This window comes from Corvus brachyrhynchos, unplaced genomic scaffold, assembly GCF_000691975.1.
Source record: "Corvus brachyrhynchos isolate BGI_N302 unplaced genomic scaffold, ASM69197v1 scaffold317, whole genome shotgun sequence".
NCBI lineage: Eukaryota > Metazoa > Chordata > Aves > Passeriformes > Corvidae > Corvus > Corvus brachyrhynchos.
Genome location: NW_008239295.1, coordinates 62,361 through 72,524, shown reverse-complemented (window position 1 = coordinate 72,524; position 10,164 = coordinate 62,361). Strand labels below are relative to the sequence as shown.

At 41.7% G+C, this 10,164-nt stretch overlaps 1 protein-coding gene across 1 annotated transcript in view; it reads right to left on the bottom strand.

The window, feature by feature from the left end:
• Positions 1-10,164, bottom strand: part of LOC103619962 (fatty acyl-CoA reductase 1-like) — a 91,574-nt gene that overhangs the window by 80,931 nt on the left and 479 nt on the right. The gene's annotated exons all lie outside the window — the stretch shown is intronic.

The following is a 10,164-nucleotide window of genomic DNA, read 5'->3' as shown; positions in this document are numbered from 1 at the left end:
CTACCATTTTTCAGCAAGTACTCCAGTTTTACTATTTAACAATCGTTAGTTACAACAACTTTCCCCAGGATTTGTGTGATGCCTCAAATAATTTCAGACTACCTCTCTATCTCCTTGTGGATGTTCTGCCAATACTCTACTAATTCTCCTTCAAAGACCTTCTTTTCTTTCTATTTATAGAATCATAACTTTGTTTAGAATGGAAAAGACCTTTAAGTCCAACTTGCACTTTTGTCTTCCGAACAGGGAAACTTATGGTAGGAACAGATCCTCTATGGCCACAAAGCAAGAAGGAATAAAAGAAATCCCTGAGAGCCACCATCAGCCTTAATCAATCACTTCTATGAGAGAGTCACAGCCAGAAGTGGGAAAGTGAGGACCAAGGATCACTTAAAAGAGAACATCCGAGCCCAACATTGAAGAGAAGGTCTAATACCACTTACAGGGCAAGGATTTAGGAACATGAGTCACCTGAAAATATCAGCTATTACCAAAGTTACAAGCAGTTAGTTTGGTCCAGAAAGTCAGCCAAACTCTCAGAAAACATGGGAACATTTACTGCATAGTGTGGGGATCAGCTAGCCCCTCCTTTCTGTTTGTCATGAGGGAGGTACTGTAAGGTTTGCAGTAGAAGACATTAGGTATTAGGAAATAAAACAGCTCTAAGGACACATGCAGTCATGGCACACCATGAAGCACACAAAAAGAATTGCAACAGCTACAGACAAGTTGACGCTGCAGCCTAGGTGAGCTTTTTGTTTGACAGCTATTTCTAGAAGACGTACCCTGCTCTTTCCACAATGCGTTTAGCGTTTTTCATTTTCAGTTGAATTGAAAGGTAAGTCACTTTATCACAGAACAGCTCCAGCATAGCTCAGGTTTCAGCCTCTGAGAGCAGACCTACTGTGCACAACATAATCTATTAAGACAATTTGACACTGCTTTCCTAATGCCTAGGAAAAACAGCCCCTTTATTCCAGAGTTTATTATATCTTTGTTTTCACTGAAATAGCCTAGTATCATGCTTTCATGTTCTTCTCCACATATCAGAGCGAACAGATCTCAGGCTGTCTTTCCTGTGCCCTATCATAAAGCAAAATCATTCAGTTCAGCAAGAAAGCAGAAGAAACACAGGATAAAAATAAAAATTCCTTTCTCTCCCCATAGGGAATACACTTATCTCAGCAGTATCCAACATATTTTTTCAAAAAGCATTGTAAAGTCCAAGTGAAAATATGTATGTTTTACTCATGCAACTTGCCCTCCCACTTACAAAGGACAATATTGACACAGTCAAGTCATACAAGAAGAGTTTGCTGCTGTTACTGTAAGGACCTTAATCAACAATCCTAAGCAAACAGACTGAGCAGCTTCTAACCTCCTATGGAAACCAGCCTCCCTTGACTACCAGGGCATTGTTGTAGGGAGGAAGGTGGGAGAGAAGGGCATGAAACACCTTGGAAAGAAAGATCAGTGATCTCCACCCTGTGTCTCCCATCTGTTGGCATCAGCACAGGGAACCTCCTCACCCCAAGGCCCAGGAAAGGGCCCTTGTTTCCAACGAGGGTCCCAAGATCTGCTGGAATGCCGGACCACCCAAACACAGCTGTGGATGGAGGGACCAGCCCCGAGCTCCTGGCACTTCATTATTCCCTATCCACTGGAACTTCCATTTCCCCTGCAGGAGTCACTTTAGCCCACAGGCTAAAAACTAGTCATGTAACTAATCAAACTAGTCAAGTTTGATTATCTTTGGAGAATGACGCCTCAAATGAGCTAACTGGGGGTTTTTTTCCCCCTGTTATTGTGACTCCTAGGGCAGGTGTTTCATAGACTCTCAATGAAGAGAGAAATTTCTGTGAGCTCCTATGGAGGCCTTTTCTCCCTAAAAAATTACATAAAGAGCATCCCAATTAAATCCTATTCCACATGAATAAATTCCCCTTTCACAGAAGTATCTGTTGCAGAATAACAGCTGATGGCTGCTGTATAGCCAGTGGATGAAGCACACCTGCTGATCTGGAGTTCGTCATGGCAAAGCTGAATTAAACATGAACTTTATAAAGGATTGCATAAATGTCCTGCTTTTCTCTCTTATTATAAAACCTACTTGTCATCTCAGTAAGCTTCCATAAACGATGTATTTTACTTTCCCTTTTCTACCTAGAACACCACATGTGTCATGGTTTTCCTTTGAGAGCACATACCACCTTCCTCCATTTCTTACACACAACAACATGGAAATGTTCCCCCTTGTCACAACCTACAATCCATTATCACTATCAGTTGTGCCTCTTGACAGGCTGTATCTCCCAACAGAGACACTCTCATGTAAAATCCTGGCGTGTGCTGTGACCTCCACTCTGCCAGAGCCCTCTGGATGCAGAGCAGGAGGTGCATCAATACCACTCACCAGGGCAAAATGCTTGGTCAGTGACCCCAGCTCACAGTGATCAATGAAGAGATCTCTGAATTGCCATTCCCAGGACTCATTCAAAGTGGTGGGGGAAGACAAAATGTCAAGTTGGTCTTCTAAAAAAACCCCCTTACCACCCTTTTCAAAACCAAAATTTTCATAATCCTCCATCTCAGCACAGAAAATACAATTTATATTTTTTATTCCTGTCCAACATAAAGATTAATGCTGAAGTTAGGAGAATTCCCTGAGGGAAGGAAATGCCAAGTTTTAAATCAGCTCTAGTTATTCCTCCTCCTCATTTCTTCTCAATCAGTGCTTGCTATGCCTTCTACTATTAAACTGTTCCTCATATATCTTTCCCAGTCAAATCATTTTGTTTAGAAGCTGTTCTTTAAAAGCTCTCTCTGATTTGCTGACTGTTATCAGAGCGAGATGAGGTACGGAATTACAGTCCTCCCTCACAGGGAAGCATCACAACACCTTTGTCTAAATACATGAAACTTTATTGGGTTCACCTCCATTTCATGTTTCAGCAGCTTGGAGGCTTCTCCTGCCCGTTTACCACAGAGCAGCATCTGCCTTTTTCTCAGCCCTCCTCCTCCCTCCTTCTCACCATCATGCCACAAATGGTGGACTTCATTTTATTACCCTCTGTGAACGCCTAATTTCCTTGGAGTGCCTGTGCAGAAAGTAAAAATTGTTTTAGATTGCTCATAAAATCCACTGCTCATTCCGTCAGTGGGGCATCACGAGTTACAGAGGCTGGAGAATCCCAGGGCAGAACATGCTCCAGGCACTGCACTCTCCTGGCATAGCACAATCATAGAAAGAAAAGCAGTCAGAACTGCAAAGAGAGATTAAGGTAAAAGTCTTCACCTTGGAAGTGAAAAAAAACCCAAAAAACAACCAACCAAAACTTCACGAGCTTTTTAAAACCACTTCAGGTTTCCTGCAACCTAAAGGTCAAACGAAACTCTCCGTTTTTCAAGCTGCTTTAGATCAACTCCACATGGAAGTGTATTTAAAATTGTGTATTTTTATACAGTATGTGAAAGTACTTGAAATAGGTCTTCTTTTTCTAATTATCATTCTTTTTTTTTTTCTCAATTTTACCTTCTGCTCCCCTTTGCTTATGCACTGTGGCAAATCACTTATCATACTACAGTATAATGAGACCCTTGAAAAAATCTGATGAAGTAACAACTGGTTTTGCCCAGTTTGAGGGGAATAAGTCATTATTTGCAAAAATGCCAAACACTGATGCATGAGATGCGAGAAAACCGGGGTTCCATCACTTCTTTGTTTTCTTGCAAAATTACCTAAGTCCTGATGTCCATTCACAGGTATTTGGACAGAAACTGTAACTTCAGTAGAGGAAATTCTCTTAATTTCTGCTACATCTGTGTAGAAAATATGAATCTGCAAGTCTGGGCTCAAGACCTCTCAGGTGCCTGTGTCTCATAGAGGAATCTGAGGGAGCAAAGTGGTACCTCTGGTACAGAAAGATGGAGTGTGGCACTGGATGGGAAGCATCCAAGGGGCCTGAATGAATTTGCTGATGTCACTGGAAGTAAACAATCTGGTCTTTTGGGAACACCATGGAGACTGAGAACAGACCCATGGATGATAAAAGGCAAATGTCGAGACCATCTTCAGGATGGGCAAGAAGAAAGAAATTTCCAGAGGTGGAAGATGAACCATTCTGTATTTCTGTAATTTTGTGTTTCATACTACTCTGATTGTAACCACATTTCATGGCATTTTTCCTTTGAAAAAGACAAGGAAGAAGAAAACAAACACATAAAAGGGGAAAGGAGAGCTGAACTTTAGTTTCTTTGCTGGGCTGGCATTTAGTTTTGCTTGCTATAAATGATGTGCTGGCCTCTGGCAAATATCCCCAAATACAGGCCTTAAAAACAGCCTTCATTAGCACTAATGAAGATGATGAAAAAAAATTAATCAAAACTCAATACAAATCATCCTGTAGCTTAGGCAAAAGCAACTTAGACATTACAGACACACAAATACAGCTAATTTTTCCATGTAGCTAATTTTTCCAAGCTATATAAAGAACTCTATCCAGAAAGAAATAAAAAGTACTTACAAGACCACTGAGTTTCATGGAGTTATGCAACTTCTTTATAGTGGTTTTTTTTGGTGTACTAATCGAACACCTAGATTCTGAGTATGACAATTCCTGGTTTTGAACAGTAGATTACCATGAAGCCCAATAATTATTTTGGCCAGAAAGGCTTTCCTGAGATGTCTCAGTCTCCTGCCTCAACCTGCTCCCCAGAAAACAATTCCTTTTCATCAAGGGAACACTGCCTGCTTAATGACAACCAAAACCAAGTATTTTTATCTTTCCAGCATTGGGAAAGCCTCCAAATAGCTACTGAATGACTAAAACCAGGGAGTGTCCGAGCAGGGAGACTGATTCAGAAAAAAAGGCTTTGTCTCTGCTCTCTGGAAGCCACAGCCTGTGAGCTGGCTTGCTCTATTCCTTTCACCCTGGGAGCAGACTTTTACATCTTTTTGAAGTGTTGTTTTATCAGAATGAAAACCCCAAATGTAACCTAACCACTCCAGTGATACTTCCATGAAGGTTTCTGTGGGAAACCAGGATGAGAAGTGGCTCTTTCCCATGCACAGCCAAGTGCTCTTCCTTTTGGCTGCTGCTGTCACTCAAAGTCAGTAATGGGGAGAGCCCAAAATACAAAAAAAAAAAAAAAGAAAAATAAGACAGCAAAAAAACAATGGAAAGAGACTCCGACTCTCCTTGTTGGACACCCCTCTCTCTGCCCACTGAAAACATGAGGAGCAAGAAGTATTTGGCCCTTAGCTCTGAGGTCTCAAATGCAAGAGCAGAGTGACTATGTAATACTACTTTACTGTTACTGACACTAGCCCCAAAAGGGCCAAAAAGTGAAAAGGAAAGAGTACACAAAGTAAGAAATAAATCAGCACCTAGATAAGAGATGAATGAGAGTTTCAAATACATACCATATAAAGAAAAGACTGTTTAATTGAAGATATTCTGGTGTGTCAACAAAACAAAAATAAAAAGGCATTGGTTAGCAAATTGGTTTTTGAGAGGGTGTTTTGAAAAGTTCTTTAAGGGAAAATATTTTCCTGACCACCAAAAGATAAATAAAAATAAATTTTGTCTTTGTTTTGTGAAATATTACTTGTCTCGATCATTCTCTGTCTTTCCATCACACTCATGCTGCTCTGGGCTTTTTTCTCCTCCTCTGCAGATCTCTTCTCTCCTGAATGCTTTTTCCCTTTGCTCTGAAATATTTCACTTTTAAAATAAATATAGAGGAACTGCTGCTTCCCTAGAGCATTCCCAGAGGCAGCTGTAAAGGACTTTCAAGGCAATGCTGCTTCCTGGGTAATCCGCCTGATCTAGCCTTTTTTTACTTTTCTTCATGAAATCAAACCAGAAAACACGCAATATTTAAAAGCCCTGTGAAGTGGGAAACCTGCATAGCTAAAACTCAGAATTCTTGGGTTCTCTGTAAAAGACTGCAGAGAAATTGTACCATAATATTCATAGCTGCCTGAATAGCTATGGTAGATTTGAATTAATTTACTTTAAAATGTACAAAATGCATCTTTGCTGCTAAGAAAGTTATTTCATATCACCCTGCAGCTTTTGATTTTCATCCTCTGACTTTCCTACATAAAAGCACAGTTAAGGAATAAGGGACAGTACGTCCATCTACTTTCAGAACTGTTAAAGGTGCAAGGCAGCTGGCAGTATTTATTACAATATGCACTATAATAATTAATTTAACTTCATGATAGGGCTTTTAGTTCAAGAATGGCCTCTGGTAGACTAGACCCAACAACAATACACCCAACAACAACTGGACTCTATTTCTAGTCATTGCACTCTTTCTGGACAACCTTCCACAAAGTCAAACCCAAAAAAGCTTTATGATTTTTACTAACTTCTCCTGCCTTTTATTCTTTTCTAATCCAAGCCATACACAGCAGTTTCCAGCTCACTGCATCACTGTAAGGTAGAGAAATAGTGTTGTATTTTATTTAGATTGCTTAATCTAATAAAAGAGTAAGAACTCTGATCAAAGGAGACAGTCAGAAATCACATGGGGGGAAAAAAGGAGCAGAAAAAATCCACTCTAGTGGATTTCATTCTTCTACAGTGTTCATTCAGTGCTTAGTAATTCAGGCTGGAATGTGGATGCACCTGGGTTTGGGTGCATTCCCTCTGACATAACAGGAACACTGTAAGGCAAGAAACTTCTAGCAAACCATATGCAAAACAATTCTAGTTGCTGCCCAGCTATGAGAAAAACCTTGTTTTTAGCTGCTCAAATAGAGAAACTGAAAGCAGCGGTTGGAGTTGCTGAAGATGCTGAGCAATTGCTGAGTAAAGTTGCTGTGGCAATTAATAAAAATCAGACTGCATCCTGCAGGCTGGAGCTGTGTCAGGGAGGGTGAGGCTGGGCATCAAGAAAAGGTTCTTTCCCCAGAGGGTGCAGGGGCACTGAACAGGCTCCCCAGGGAATGGGCACGGCCCCAAGGCTGCCAGAGCTCCAGGAGTGTTTGGACACCGCTCTCAGGGATGCACAGGGTGGGATTGCTGGGGTGTCTGTGCAGAGCCAGGAGCTGGACTGAATGATCCTTGTGGGTCCCTTCCAACTTCGGATATTCTACAATTCTATGGTTCTAAGGAGGGATTCCAGAGAAGGCTGAAGGAGGAACAAATCTGGAGTGAGAAACAGAGGACAAGGCATTGTTAACCAAGCAGACAGTTTAACACACCAGCTGTGTCCTCCAGGGAACTTGTGAACAGAGTGCAGGAGGCCACATGGTGAGCGGAGAGGAAAAGAGAGGGTGACTACAAGTGCAGCCAGAGCTTGCTGAGTACTAAAAGGAGCTCGTGGGTTAAGGGAGGACAAGTAAAGGCACTGACCTCTGAGGGGTCTTCAGAAAAAAAAGCATTTTTCTGTGCACTCAAAGTACTGATTTTCTAATTGTACCAGAATGACCACTTAAAAGAGCCTGTCCTGCAAACTTAATAAGCTCAAAGGACATCACTAAGCACCCAGCTTCTAAAAGTGTTAGATCTCTTTGGAAGCAGAAAAATGGAAGAGGATGATAATAAGACTCATGACTTTCCACTATTAGGTATGACAATTCTGTAGCTGTAGTGGCTGAGACTTGTGTAAACACCTTCTTCCAACTCCAAAACTGAAGCAGCCAAAATTGCCAGTGCAGCTGCACACAGTGTGAACTGGTTTGTCCATTCTTTCTCCAAAACCACAGTTAATTTAGAAAGGTAATAGAAATCACTGTTAAAGTGCAATCTACACTTCATCATTATCATCTGAAACAGGACTTCCTCACCTGTCCTGGTTAAGGCACACTTAAAGCCATCAAAAAAAGCCCTTACCTCCGGCTTCTTGGCTGTTGCTACTCCCAGAGAGCTGGTACACAGATTTCACCCAGCTTAAGAGTGGCAAAAGAAAAATCTGTACATCTTAAAAATAATATTAAAGCACAGTAACACCAGAGTGATGTTTCCTTCAAATCCCTCACGCAGCATCAAATCTGTTCTTAGGCTGCCTCTCTCTTCAGTGAGGGGTGATGGGATGAATTTGGCTGGGCATTGGGAAGGGAAGCTTGCTGCACTGTGCAGAATTAAGCACTGATACTGCATTAAAGCCAGGGAGGGGCAGGAAGCATGGAAGGGTGGGGAACACAGGATACATGCTGAGGAGACACACAACAGACAGAAAATAAGGGTGGTTAACAGCATTCACCTGGAAGCTCAAGAAGGTTGAAAAGCCTGACGTTTACTGTCAGTGAAGCTGCTCTGGAGGCACCAAACTCCACCCAGAGCTAAGCTCCAGGCAGGCCTAGGAACAGTTCTGAGTCAATCAGTCCAACTAATCCAAGCCTAGACTTACAGTTCCTCTAATTCACAAGTCAGAAAGGCATCTATTTAGAAATAAAATTTGCTGGATAACCACTGGCAGAACCTGTACAAGCCTCAGACTGTCTTCACACATGCTGAGGAGCCAGGCTTTTTCTCTGTCACCAAGTATATACTAAAAATACTGGTTTTAATCTTTTGGCAGTGTTAAGGGAACATGTTTTCTTTAAGGCCAGGTTCGTTTATTGTTTTATATGGGAACAGTTAAGTAGGGAGCTCTTTGAAAAACCTGATACAATATAAATATTTAATCCTTAAGTAAATCCTTTGGACCTTGCTCCTCTGCTCTCAAGCTTAGCATCTACCAAAGGCAGCAACAGAAATTACAAAGTTCTGTGCTCATTCCTAAGAAAACAAAGGAACTCCTCCACAGGCCAGGTGTTTAGCAAGCACATTCAAAGAGAGCAATAGACATGCACATCAGCAGAGGTTAAACCCACACACAGACACACCCGTGGGATGCAGAGGATGACAGCTGGAGTTAGAATTCACTGCAAGGGTTCGGGTGGCAACAGCATGTTCAAGCTAGTGAGGTACTGCCTTTACAACTACTTTCAGAGACAAAAAAAAATCAGCTTTTAAAGAAATACGTCAAAGGTTGGAAAGCTTAAAAATTGACTTATTTCATAATGGTGCAATATTTATCATTTCAATTTCACTTGAGCATATATTCTCAATCTTTCATTGAACTTTTCTATTCCAAACATCACTACAAAGTAAAATACTCATTACTTCATTAAAATAATCTTCTTGCTGTATTTTGAAAGAGACAGAAATAGAATAAAATCCTATGACAGGCCTGTCACTTTTAATTATTTCATAGTAGGGTGCTTTTTGTATTTCTAATTGATTAAATTAGAACAACAGTAAAAGTAACTTTAAGAAGTTTTCCATTCTCAAAATTATTGATTTCTCTGACATGGAAGTCAGAGCCATTAAACACGGTGATCTAGTTATACACTCCAGTCAGAGGATCTTTCCAAACTTGTTTGTGCAAAGGAACGTCTGTTCCGGCAGGGCGGCTTTCCCCATTTGCTCGTCTGTCTGGCTGCCCTAACAGCTACACTGCCATCCGTAACCTGCCACCAAAGCTGCAAACGACCAGGAAGTTCATGAGGGAAAATTGTTCTTATTTTACAGCTGCTCATTGGCAATTCTCAGCTGTAACTGCAAATATCAGCGATGCTTTCTTTCCCAGTCCGCTCCCGAGATTAACGGATGGTAAAATACACAAAACGCCCCAAATCCTGTCACCAATGCAGACACTGGTGAAGGACAGCTCCTTCCAACAGAACCAAGGATTCAGGCTGTATCTCCAAGCCACCTGACCATCCTATCACCATCAGAAACACCTCCTCATTTTTTCATAATAGGCTGGAAAAAAAAGGCGTGGATTTGCCTGTTTTCAATTGCAACAGTCATCTAATTGGGAAAGGAATTGAAATCTTTGTTGCCCAAGACAGCTATGTGGTATGGAAGGCATTACCTCCTTCTCTTCATCAAGAGAAGAAGGTAACACCTTCATCTCCCCCCTTGGTCCAGGGGACAGTGGCCTTCCCTCCACGCACGTCTTTGACTCTTCCTGTCAGAGGACGCACTTGTTTTGCCGAGCACCAGCTGCGCTCTTCAGAAATCTGAGGTCACCAAAAATGACTGAATTGCTGCCATTCTCTGCCGTGAATCTCTGCGGTCCCTCCCAGAGCAGGGTAAGGCAAGTCCCGTGTCACTGCATGGGAGTGACCGTCATGTCCACCATTGGGCCACTGGCCAGTTTTAA